The following is a 13,071-nucleotide window of genomic DNA, read 5'->3' as shown; positions in this document are numbered from 1 at the left end:
CACAGATTGAGATTAATCCCAAAGACAAATGGAAAGGAAAAGTTGATGAACCAATCAAGCCACATGAGATGAAAATTTCTCAAATCCTGATGAAACCTGTGTGCAAAATGGTTCAAGTTACTGATGATACTCTTGCTGAAGATAAAGATGTTCAAACTCTGAAAGGAAGGAAGATTTCTGAAGAATCAAAGACAACCTCTGACAAGGCTCAAGTTGTTCAGAGTCAAGAACAGCAAGCTATAACAGAAACAACAAGTTCTGATAAAGTCATCAAGACATCAACCTCTGACAGTGCTCAAGTTGATTTAGACAAGATGAAAGTAGCTAACAAAAAGAAACTTCTGTGGAAAAATGTCAAACCATCAGATCCAAAGAAAAGCCAATTGTTATTTGATTTCATGACTGTTAGATTGAAAGCCAGAGAAGCAAGAGACAGAGCAGGGGTAGGTTCTGATGAAGCTAAGATAAAAACAGGAGTTGAAGTGTTTACTAGAGATCCATTTCTATTGACTGACAGACCTCTTGAAGATGTTACACAGAAACACCTTGATAAGGTTATCTCTGTTCAAGTGGTACTGGATGCTCATGACAAGCACAATGTCAAGGAAAATCTTATTCTATTTCTTGAAGATGGAAGGACATATCAGATGTCAGAATCAGATGTGCTGACCAAATCATTGAAAGAACTTCAATTCTTTCATTACCTTTTAGAGGTGAAGTTTGATATTACCAGGAGATGGTCAAATTTCATATTGAAGACCATCTGAGATAAAGCAAGAATTTCTGGTTCAAGAGTTACAGAATTCATTCCTAGTATTGTTGAAAATGATGGAAGTGAGATTCCAATGAAGAAGAATTCTGCTAAGCTTGAAGTGTTACTGAATGAGAAATGTTTGTGCTACAATGAAGATTCTTCTCATCCTAGGGTAATAAGACTGAATGATGGTTTAGAAAGAAACCATATCTCTACTTTGAGGACTGCAATCTACCAGATTGGGAGCCAAAATGAAGAGATGAAGCAAGTCAAGACTACACTCTCTCAAGTCCTGAGGATTAAAGAAGAAAAACTGATATCAAGCTTTGTCAAGAATCATTATGGATTCAAATTGACTCAGTGAGATTGGTAAAAGCTACAAGGACTGTAAGTTGTAGTTAGTTATCTAGTTGAACTCTTATTTACATTTGTACTTAAATGTTTTTGACATCATCAAATCTATTAACTTGTATATTTTGCTTAATTTATAAGTTGAGGGAGATTGTTAGATATATTTGAGATGTCATGTCTAATATGATTCATATTTAGTTTTCAGATCTTAATAAACAGGACATATCAGGACTTACTGAAATCAGGGCTTACTGGAAGTCAGAACTTAAGGTCATATCAGAACTTAAGGTCATATCAGAACTTAAGTGCGGGAAGACTTTCATATAAGGAAGGAAGTTGATTTACAGTAGAAGATCAAGACTAAATTAAATAATATATGCATGGAAAGAGTTAGAAGACTGGAAGACTTGTAGAAGATATTTGATTGATATATTTTAGGAGATAGAATTATATTCCATATCAATTAGAAGTTATCTTGTAACTGTGTACTATATAAACACGGACTTAGGGTTTATACTATATGTGTTATCATTATCGAGAAGATTATACATTGTAACCTATGAGCTCTTAGTGATACTTGTTCATCACTGAGAGAGAACAACAGTTCTTATTGTAACGGAGTTTATTCAATATACTTGATCTTTGTTACATACTTGTGTTAAATCAATTTGATTGTGAAAACACTATATTCAACCTCCTTCTACAGTGTTGTGTGACCTAACATAACATCTTGAGTTCGCAAAAAGCATTTCTTTGATTCAACTTCCTCTGTTGAGGATGAAGACATTGCAGCTGAAAGATGTTATGCACACTTCTTATGAACAAACAATCAACTTGTTGATTATGGTTGGTAGTTGGAAACAATTCCAATCTTCCATGACAACATCGGTGCTTTTTCTATAACTGAGAATTCATTTAAATACTCAAGAATCAAGCACATTGATGTAAGCAGATATCTCTACCAAGTCACTTGAAATATTCACTATCACGAGATTGGTAAGTGAGCTATGTATGTTAAAATGTATTTAAATTCCTATTAAGTATGTGCTATAAGTAGCCAAATTATATTTTATGAATTTTGATGAAAATATATTTTGCAAGAGAATCATGATTTTGGCTTTTCAAGATCATCCTACTAATGGCCTTGTAAACAATTGATAGTTATAACACATAAACAGGATGGTTGTTGTGAAGACAATTATGTCCGTTGATATTTTTTGATTTATATGTGCAGTAATAGATAAATTTTTTTACTTCTTAGTTAGTAGCCATGTGTTTAGTTATGGTTCTTATGTGAAATTTACTATTAGGACTAGGATAGTTAAGAGTTTGATTAAATCTACTTTAACTATATCAACGGATATTTTAGCCATTGACAGTCAAAAAGAACATTTGGAGTCTACGTGTACTATCTAGTAATTGATATACAGATTATATGTCAACTGCTATTTCTTACCCATCGACATATAATTGTCTATCAACTGTTATGACTAGACAACAAATCATCACTTCAAGAATGATGAGTCATCACCAAGCTCTGTGTTCTAAAAGACAGATGAGATATTTTAAAATACATCAATAATCAAGTATTAAAAATTTATTAGTTATTCAGAAACTGATAAATGCCGATAAAATTGATCATTGATATATCAGTGTTTATTTGGAACTAATAAATACTGATATTAAGTCTTCTATTGCGTTCCATGGTGTGATAAATTTTTTAATTAGTTAAGTTATAGATGAAGACAACTTTCAAAGATTGATACTAATGAATTGCTACTCAATTCTTCATTTTTAACTTTATCTTATCAGAGAATTTTATTTATAGCACATGAAATAGCTCATATTCTAGAAGTGAAATCTAACTGAATTTATAAGTGATTGTTTCTTATTTAAGAATTAATGTCAAAAACTCAGAACAAGTTTTGAGGATTCATGCTTTGAAATCTTTAACTACTCATTCAATGGTAGGTTTGAAAGTCCAACTTATGATCATATGTAGCAAGATATGTCTATTTGTTGAATTTTTAAAAGTCATGATATGATTCAATATCACATCTTAGTCTATGATATGAATTATATTATGAAGTTTAAAATATAACTTGGTTGAGGTAATTATGTAAATTAGTTAATTCTCTAACAACATGCCTTGACATTCTCAATTAGTGATAATTATATGAATACATAGTTTATCTCTGATAAACAAGGATTTGCTGAAAATAATTTTGAACCTATTGAAAGAGTACATTTTCGAGCTTTTTCGAAACTTCACAATATAATGGACTTTAAATTCAAAATGCATTATACTGAAATAGTCTACGAGAGGTCATTCAAATGCACTAAGTTGTTCAAAATCATTGTCATCATTAATCTGTTACAATTTCATCAAATGCTTAAATTATTTATTCAAGATGGATCTAAATTGATAAATACTTATCCTGAACAAATAATTATAATTTATTTGTATAATTAGTAGATTATTATACATTTATTTAGATTTTACAATATAATTCCTTAATGTATGGGTTGGAGAAAGATCAAGAAAATGATGCAGGATCGACAACTGAGCAAGGTAAGAGGAGAAAAGTGGAAATAACCTGTAAAAGAAGACCTCTCTGAGATTGGCTAATCGGGATTCTAAAATCTTATTCTCAAAGAAGTTTTTTTATTTTCCACATATTTCTATATTGTAATGATGAGTTTAGGAGTATATGACTAGATAAATGTGCTTGCATGCTATGCGTTTACATGATTGATCTTGATTTATGTGCACTAGCATAGCCACTTTTTATCTATGTCTCATGATTATGGACAAATATAATTAATCATTTTTTTAAATGATAAAGTTATTTCTTCTATAAATCAAAGCGTCTCTTCATATTTCCTGCTCTCTTTCTCATCCTTATAAACGATCAGTTTTTCACTAATCTCCAGTCTGTTTCTTAAATTCTCTCTCTCTTTTCCAACCCTACATCTTTCTCATCCTCTGTGTATACCTTTCCTCACAAAATCAAATGGTTATTCAAATTAACTACTCCAACTTTATTGTCAATGTTCATGGTACTGTCTACCATGTAACTAACATACCAGAAATCGTGTGGAACACTTTTGGTAGAGTCTTGACAAGAGAGCTTCTTTATCTTGTACTGAACTATGAAGTCCATATAGCAATAGAAAAGGGAGAAGTTGCATGAGCAAGAATGGATAATCAGGCTATCCATTTTGTTTGTGAAAAGCACGAAGAAGGAGGAACTGAAGAAGGAAGACTCTTAAATTAAAATTTTACTCATTTTCTAAATCATTCCAATATTTTGTAATGAAAAATCTAAATATCAATTTAAATCTTCCTCTTTCTTTGTGTGATTATCAGTACGTTCTAGTTGATTCTCAGTCTTGTTCCTGTTTATTTATATATATCCAAGGTATTGGCATAAACTTGATCATAACTAGGATTAAATTTATCTATCTTCATAAAATCGACTAGTATGTTAACTTGTTTATCTCAACATTTACCTTGTTTGGTATGAAATGTTACGGTTGATTCAATATTCTCTTTAGTATTTAACAATGTTTAACCATAATCAATTTGATTAATCTTAGAAATGATAACTGAATTAGTCAAGTTTGCCTGTTTAAACTGCTTGATAAATCTTTCTTAGTATCAATCTATTTTTAATCACTGATATGGTGAATTAGCTACTTAAATTTTTACACAATTGATGATTCTACATTTTGAGCTCTGCCTCAGAGGAAATATCAGCCAAAATAGACTTGAAAATCAGCACACTATCCTATCAGTTCAGTTTCAGAAGAAACTAGACAAATCCATTAGGACTTATGTTTATCAGAAGTAAATAACTTGGCCTTAAGAAAGTAACATCAAGGTATCCCACAAGTTAATAACCACCTTCTGATTCAATTTTGAATCATAAGTGATTAGATTACAAAGAAACACTAACCAGAAAATAGAACATGTGTGTAACGACCGAGGAATTACGCTGGTATTATATTATAATAATGATAAATTATGTGTATTATGATGTGATTAAATGTGTAAGTTGTTAAACCCTAACTGCTATGTGTTATGTGTTGGCTGTTTTGATCCAAACGTGTTTTGGATATTTATTGAACGTTTTATCGTCAGTTATATATATTATATCAAAACTTGTACAGCTCAAAACTATGTTTTAAAAGCCCGTATTTCAAACAAAATCATTGGCCCTATTTTGCCAAAAATGCCCTATACCATATCGCTATTATGAACCCCTAGACGTTTTACCAATTGACCTTTTTCGCGAAAAACGACTTTTCCGGATCCCTTCGGGTACCAAAAACCCCACAAAAATTATATTTTTATTTTTATATGATCATGAAATTATCATATATCATTTTTCTTTGTTTTTTTGTATTTTTCACAATTTTTGGGAATTTTTAGTATTTATTTTGTATTTATTAGACATTTAAAAATTCAATAATATACCCAAAAATTATAAAAATTGGGGCCAAATATTTTTAATAGGAGTGTAATTAGACCCTTAATTTTACTTAGGGGTATTATCTTCATAAATATAAATACCTGAATTATTATTAATTAAATCAGTTAATTATAATTAAAAATCAGGAAAAAAATAAAAAGAAAAAGAAAAGGAATTAGGGTTAGGGTTTGGTGAAGAACAGGGCAACAAAATCAAAGCTGATTTTCATTGTGATTCCGGAGTCCAAATCGTTAGTGTAAGTACTCGTTTTGAAGCTTATGATCTGTAGTTTTCGATTATGTAAGTGTTTTTTATGTTTGATTGATCGAACTGAAAGTTTATATTTTCGGGTTTTTAATCGCGAACTCGGGTTTGATTTTCTGGTTGTTGTTTGATGTTTTGATGATTACGAGCGTGTAGATCGTCGTTTTGTGAGTCGATTGGCACCGGTTTCGTCGAGGTTGGTGTACGTTTTGAGCTCGCCGGAGTTCCGCCGCCGCCGCGTTTCTCAGGTTTCCGGCTGTTGTAGTCGACGAGGACGAAGGAGGAACAGAAGGGGAGCGTCGTTGTGTTGCTGTGCGTCGAAAACGCAGAAGGAACGAATGGAATCGAACGTTTTCGTCTCGCCGGAAAAATCTCCGCCGGCGTCGGATTCTAGGCAGTGGCCGGTGTTCTTCGTGACCCGATCGGGTCGAAGACGACCCGGTTGCAACCCGGTTTCGACCCGGTTTCGATCCAAAAACCCCCAATCTATTTTTCTGATTTCTGTTTCTGAATTTTTATTATTTAATTCTATTTTATAAAAACAGAAATTAGATTTATTAATTCTAAAAATCAATTAAAAAAAATAATTTTGAATTCTGAAAATAGTATTATTAATTTCTAAATTATTTTATTAAATTATAAATTCGAATTTATTTATTTATTTAATTATTTAATTATTTATCTAATTATTTATTAATTATTTAATTAATTAATAATTGGATAATTAATTAGTAATTAGATAGTTAATTAATAAATAAGGATTAGAAATAATTAAGAAATGTGATTAATAATCTAATAATTAGTTAATAGTGCAAATAATGATTCGATAATTAGAATTATTATTCGAGCGCTAGTTATTCGATTAATATTGTAATAATTATTCGAATCGTATAATTAGATATTAGTAACTAATTGATTAGCGAATCGTATAAGTCTCGATAGTAATTTAATATTCGATAATTATGTGGGAATTGCGAGTAATTCGTAGTTATACAAGTAATTAATCGTTAAGTGATCTAAAATTTGAATAATTCGTAGTTATTCGATAAATAGCGTATCGGTTAATTAAGTTGATTGATTATTTGTAAATAATCGATCTAATCGAATAAATATCGATAAGTTATAAATATTATAATAAATTGTGATTAATCCTAATAATTAGGGATTTATTATTTTAAATTATTAAATAAGTATTTATTAATTATTTATTAGTTATTTATTTATTAAATATTTAAAATGTGATTAATTATTTCGATAATTAATCACATGATTTTCAATAAATCATAACTTCTTCATTTTAACTCCAAAAATTATAAAAAAATTATTTTTGACTTTGATTTTTCTTAAATAATTATTTAAAAATTATTTTAGGATTTAAAAGGTTGTAATAATTATTTATATTGAATAATAAATTGAATCATCAGTGTTTAATTCATAACAATTCAACCGTTAGTCCGATTTAAGTGAAACGAAGACCCCTAGACTCAGAAAAATGAGACGAATCCAATAAAAATAGTTGTAAGTTATAATTTCTTCCGAAAAAGAGTGGTTTGGTGATAATTGATAGTTCGTAAGTCCTAATAGGGGTATAATTGAGCCGAATAAATCCCGAAAAATTATAATAAAATCAGATAAGACTAGTAATGCAGGTATAAGCCTAGAATTGATTCTAAAAATAATTATAAATCTAGAAATTAATTATGTGCTTTACGTGCTACGTGCTTTATGTGATTATGTGAATAGATGTGATGTATAAATGTATGTATATATATATGCGAGTCAGATAGAAACGCATGGGTAGACTGATAAGGTTGCGTGATATCAATTCAAGATACACGTATATAGTAAGTTATCTAAACACCTATCTTTCCATGATTTGTTCAGTATTAGCAAGTGTAACGATCGAGGAATTACGCTTGTATTATATTATAATAATGATAAATTATGTGTATTATTATGTGATTAAATGTGTTAAGTCGTTAAACCCTAACTGCTATGTGTTATGTGTTGGTTGTTTTGATTCAAACGTGTTTTGGATATTTATTGAGCGTTTTATCGTCAGTTATATATATATTATATCAAAACCTGTACAGCTCAAAACTATGTTTTAAAAGCCCGTATTTCAAACAAAATCATTGGCTCTGTTTTGCCAAAAATGCCCTATCCCATATCGCTATTCTGAACCCCTAGACGTTTTACAAATTGACCTTGTTCGCGAAAAACGACTTTTCCGGACCCCTTCGGGTACCAAAAACCCCACAAAAATCACATTTTTATTTTTATATGATCATGACATTATTATATATCATTTTTCTTTGTATTTTTGTATTTTTCACAAATTTTGGGAATTTTTAGTATTTATTTTGTATTTATTGGATATTTAAAAATTCAATATTAATACCCAAAAATTATAAAAATTGGGGCCAAATATTTTTAATAGGAGTGTAATTAGACCCTTAATTTTACTTAGGGGTATTATTTTCATAAATATAAATACCTGAATTATTATTAATTAAATCAGTTAATTACAATTAAAAATCAGAAAAAAAAATAAAAAGAAAAAGAAAGGGAATTAGGGTAAGGGTTTGGTGAAGAACAGGGCAGCAGAATCAATCGGACTTTTGAACGTGATTCCGGTGTCAGAAATCGAAGTGTAAGTAGCCGTTTTGAAGCTTACAATCTCTACTTTTCGATTATGTAACTGTTTTTGTTGTTCGATTAATCGATTTTAAAGTTGTTATTTTCGTGTTTATTTTTTTGGATTCGGGTTTTGTGATTGAGTAGTTGTTTGATGATTCTGTTAGCATAGTTGTTTAGATCGTTGAAATTACAGTCGAACGGTACCGGTTTCGTCGAGTTTGGTGTTGATTTCGAGCTCGCCGGATTTTGACGCCGCCGCCGTGTTCGTTGAGTTTCTGGCCGTTGTGGACGACGAGGACGAAGGAGGAACAGGAAGGGAGCGTCGTGGTGTTGTTGTGCGTCGAAAACGAAGAAAAACGAGTATGAAATCGAGCGTTTTGGCTCCGGTTGGTTCGCCGGAATCAGTCCGCCGGCGTCGGATTCTGGGGAAGGGGCCGGTGTTCTTCGTGACCCGATTGGGTCGAAGACGACCCGGTTTCCAACCCGGTTTCGACCCGGTTTCGATCCAAAAATCCCCAATTTTATTTTCTGATCTCTGTTTCTGAATTCTTATTATTTAATTATATTTTATAAAAACAGAAATTAGATTTATTAATTCTAAAAATTTATTTAAAAATTAGTTTTAAAATCTGAAAAATAGTATTATTAATTTCTAGATTATTTTATTAAATTATAAATTCGAATTTATTTATTTATTTAATTATTTAATTATTTATCTAATTATTTATTAATTATCTATTAATTAATAATTGGGTAATTAATTAATAATTAGGTAATTAATTAGTAAATAAAGATTAGAAATAATTAAGTAATGTGATTAATAATCTAATAATTAGTTAATAGTGCGAGTAATGATTCGATAATTGAATTATTATTCGAGCGTTAGTTATTTGAATAATATTGTAATAATTATTCGTATCGTATAACTAGATATCAGTAATTAATTAATTAACGAATCGTACGAGTTTCAATAATAATCTAATAGATCGATAATTATGCGGGAGTTGCGAGTGGCTCGTGCATATAAGAGTGATTAATCGTTAAGTGATCTATAATTCGAATAATTCGTAGTTATTCGATAAATAGCGTATCAGTTAATCAAGTTGATTGATTATTTGTAAATAATCGATCTAATCGAATAAATATCGATAAGTTATAAATATTATAATAAATTGTGATTAATCCTAATAATTAGGAATTTATTATTTTAAATTATTAAATAAGTAATTATTAATTATTTAATAGTTATTTATTTATTAAATATTTAAAAAGTGATTAATTATTTCGATAATTAATCACATAATTTTCAATAAATCGTAACTTCTTCGTTTTAACTCCAAAAATTATAAAAAAATTATTTTTGACTTTGATTTTTCTTAAATAATTAGTTAAAAATTATTTTAGGATTTAAGAGGTTGTAATAATTATTTATATTGACCAATAAATTGAATTATCAGTGTTTAATTGATAATAATTCAACCGTTAATCCGATTTGAGCGAAACGAAGACCCCTAGACTCAGAAAAATGAGACGAATCCAATAAAAATAGTTGTAAGTTATAATTTCTTCCGAAAAAGAGTGGTTTGGTGATAATTGATAGTTCGTAAGTCCTAATAGGGGGTATAATTGAGCCGAATAAATCCCGAAAAATTATAATAAAATCAGATAGGGCTAGTTAACGCAGGTATAAACCTAGAATTGATTCTAAAAATAATTATAAATCTAGAAATTAATTATGTGCTTTATGTGCTACGTGCTTTATGTGATTCTGTGAATAGACGTGCTGTATAAATGTATATTTATATATACGAGTCAGATAGAAACGCATGGTTAGACTGATAAGGTTACGTGATATCAATTCAAGATACACGTATATAGTAAATTATCTAAATGCCTATCTTTCCATGATTTGTTCAGTGTCAGCAAGGCAGAGCAAGCTAGGGTCAGAAGGTGGTGAGTTAAACCAGGTTATGTACGCGGAAGGCAAGTTTTTCCCCTATTCTAAATTCAGAATAGTGATTTATATTTCTTTTCAATCGTATCAATTCTCTTTGATAATCATTGTTCATATACACTGTTACCCATTTATTATTGTTTGTTCCAGTTTCATTTCAATTCTTGATTTACCCAATTTTATTGAATTCCCTGTTCATATTTCAATTCCTTTACCCTTGTTACATATACTCTGGTATATCCTGGTGTTGGGATATGTCAATAGCATTCCGATTATTCCGGATGCTAAGCCTTGGACTGGATAGTTACTATACGGGCTGGGTTTTACCCAGACCATTATTTAATAGGCCATAGTTGCCTGAGTACTCCTTATGTTGGTTGGGTTTATGCAGTTGGGTATAGATCCGCACTATATTCTGACTGATCAGCAGGTTATAGTGCATATGTTGGTTCTTGTTTCCAGTCTTGTTCATTTGGCACTCGCCATCATTGGAAAATTACTATTCGATACAGATACAGATGGTTGTTACAACCAGCAGCTTATTGTTTATCTCATTTCTCTTTTTCTATACCATATATATTTTTGCAGGCTTGTTGAGCAATTTTGGCTCATCCCTTTTTATTGTTACTCCTATTGTTTTACAGTTAAGGTAGAGAATGAAACCCATCAGGACCCGCATAGTCAAGAAGCGAGTCAAGCAGCGGGACCCTCTTATACCAAGAGTGTTCCTTCCTATTCCCGAAGAGAGCTTTGAATTGCCAGATCAGGTGTAGCAGGATAAGTAGTAATGTTGGGTTGAATAAAAGTCTTGTGTAGTTTGAATAAAAGTTGTGTTGTGAAACTGTAGATAGAATAAAGTTTTGTATCAAAGATAGTTCTTGAGACAGGTTTTATTTAGTTGGGTTTGTAATAAAGTGTAGTGCGTGATTCTTGTTTTCAAACTCAGACCTTAAAAGATCCTGAGTAGTGATAGTTCGGGGTAATTATTATATTTATATTCCGCTTGTGCAGGTTTAGTCGGTAATTGTTGTTAATAATGCCCCAAATCTATACCCCGGATTTGGAGGGTGTTATAGTTGGCATCAGAGCTTAGGTTTGACCATTGAAAACAAGAACGTTAGGGCTAAGATAAGATAGGAAAATGAGATAGGATGAGAGTAAGAGTGTTAGGATTGTTTGTCTATGTGATTAGAAGTTATGAGTGTAGGAATTGTGATTTGATTGTTTTTGTGTTATTATTTTTATGTATATTAGATGGCTTCTTTATCATCGTCTACGGAGAGGACCGAGACAGATCCAATGGATGCACCGGTAGTAGCCCCAGTGTCAGAGCAGATCTTACCTCCATTGCCACCCGAGCCAGCACCAGAGATACCACTTCCCCCAGAGGTACCAGGTTTTGTAGATTATTTTCCATACTTTGAGCCAGAGATACCAGATATTCCACCATTAGAGTTTCCGATGTTTGATATTCCTGATATGGTTGATCTTCCGCAGTGGGAGGATTTAGAGCCTCAGATTCCTATGCCACCAGTCGAAATTCCAGAGCTGCCACATATGGAGCCAGAGGCAGAGCCGCCAGTGTATGCGCCGATGGAGCAGCCTGTCTTATTTCCTGCCCCATTAGCTATTTATACACCTGTTCCGGGAGTTTATCAGTTTCCTCAGCCAGAGTTTATGGATGAGATCGTGGTGGATGGACCATTACCTTCTCGAGGTTCCAGCACTGATCTTCGGGAGCATCATATCGTGACTTACCAGCGCTTTCAGGCAGAGAGGGAGGAGAGGATTAGATGGCAGAACCAGTATAGGGAGATCCTTGGGTTGTATGAGACACAGACGGATGGTCCTGTCAGAGCATTACGACCGGATTATATACTGAGAGAGAGGCTACATCATATTCACCGGGTTAGTTCGCAGCAGCTTACTGATTTGAGATAACAAGATCTTAGTGTGGAGACAGCATATCGCAGAGCATTGGGACTTACCGAGGCAGTGCTAGAGACATTGCAGGAGGAATTAAGCCATGTACCACCAGGATTTTGAGACCAGCAGATCAATGAGTGTTGTATTATGTATATTTTGTAGATAGAGGCAGCATAGTATTGTATGACTAGTTTGTATGAGTGTAGTTACTGACTTTGACCGATAGTAGTAGTAGCAGTATGACTGTTATATCATAGGTTTTTGTATCAACCACTGACACCTGTAGCTGGTGTTCTACCTATATATATATACGAGATGATCTTTTGCACGTTTTTTTATTTTATTTCCAGTTATTTAAGCACTTATATTTATTTCAGTACCATTGCATATTTACAAATGTAGTTTTATTTATGATCATATTGTACCCTTATGTTTAAAACTGTTTTATCTATTCAGTTATTTAATAAGCTGTTTTATTTTCTCAAATCGATTGTTTTAATATATGTTTAATATACTGTTATTAAAGAAGACCCATTGTTTATTTACCAGAAAGATGGCACCTAAAAGAAAAGCACAACCTGATTCATCGAATGGGAACACCGAGGGCCAAAACAATAATAAACAGATGGATCAGATGTTTAATCTCATGCAACAACAGATGTTGATGATGCAACAACAAATGCAGCAGCAACAGCAGTAGTTCCAGC

The sequence above is a fragment of the Apium graveolens genome, chromosome 5, assembly GCF_009905375.1.
Source record: "Apium graveolens cultivar Ventura chromosome 5, ASM990537v1, whole genome shotgun sequence".
Taxonomy (NCBI): domain Eukaryota; kingdom Viridiplantae; phylum Streptophyta; class Magnoliopsida; order Apiales; family Apiaceae; genus Apium; species Apium graveolens.
Note: the sequence above shows the minus strand (reverse complement) of the source record.